The following is a 1,004-nucleotide window of genomic DNA, read 5'->3' on the forward strand; positions in this document are numbered from 1 at the left end:
TACTGTCTTATAATTTTGTAGAATTGTAACTGCAAACGTGTCACCCACTGCTAAGTGTGGGACCGTGACTCCTCAGCGTTTTTTGGCCACTTCTCATCCTGCCCACTAACTGGTCTTCCCCGCTTCCTACTGGCTGAGCACTTTGTTCCAGCACAGCCCTCTTGGGTCTTGTGCTGTTTTGATCCACTAAGGTTAGACTTGCTGGCACGAGTATGTGACGGTGTGAATTTTACTGAACCGGGCACCTTAGCAGAGGCTACACCACTGAAGGAAGTGACCCAGCAGCCATCCTCATGGCTCCTTGGGGAGAGGGAGGAGTGTTGACAGGCCTGTGTCATGCAGGTTCCCAGGTGTCATTGTATCAAACACTGCGACAGCATTCTCTTCACCCTAGCAATCAAAGGGACACTAGAGCCACTGAGTCCTACGGTTCCCCTTCATAGGGAGAACGTCATTTGTGAGAGAGCTGGGCACCCATTGTTCTCCTGGGTCATTTTAACGTGTAATTTTCAGTTCTCTCCTGGACAGTCATGTTCTTAGTCAGCGGTTTTCAGCCTCCCATACACTGCAACCATTTAACAGTTTCTTATGATACGGTGACCCCCCCCCCCCAACCATCAAACTGTTTCATCGCTACTTCACGAATTGCCGTGTCAGTATCTGATACGAAGGACATCTCGAATGCCTGTGATATGCCTGACACCCCTGTGAGGGGCCATTAGAGCCCCAAAGGGGTCAGGACCCAGAGGTTGAGCATTGCCTTCCTAAAGGAAGATGTCACGGGAGTCTGAGGGAGTCCTTTAAATGTTGAGTCTGAACCTGTTTTCCGACATAAAAACACTTCCTTTTAGTTGACATTTAAAATAGACTACAGACTTCCTCACTTGAGTATTTGCCCAAATACCTTAATTGGAAATGGGGTGAGGGTCGGGGACAAAATACACATAAAAATGGAATGAAGTCTGTCTTTTCAGCCACTGTCACCAAGATAACTTTTGGAGGAA

Source organism: Rattus norvegicus, chromosome 1, assembly GCF_021556685.1.
Source record: "Rattus norvegicus strain SHRSP/BbbUtx chromosome 1, alternate assembly SHRSP_T2T, whole genome shotgun sequence".
NCBI classification, from domain to species: Eukaryota; Metazoa; Chordata; class Mammalia; order Rodentia; family Muridae; genus Rattus; species Rattus norvegicus.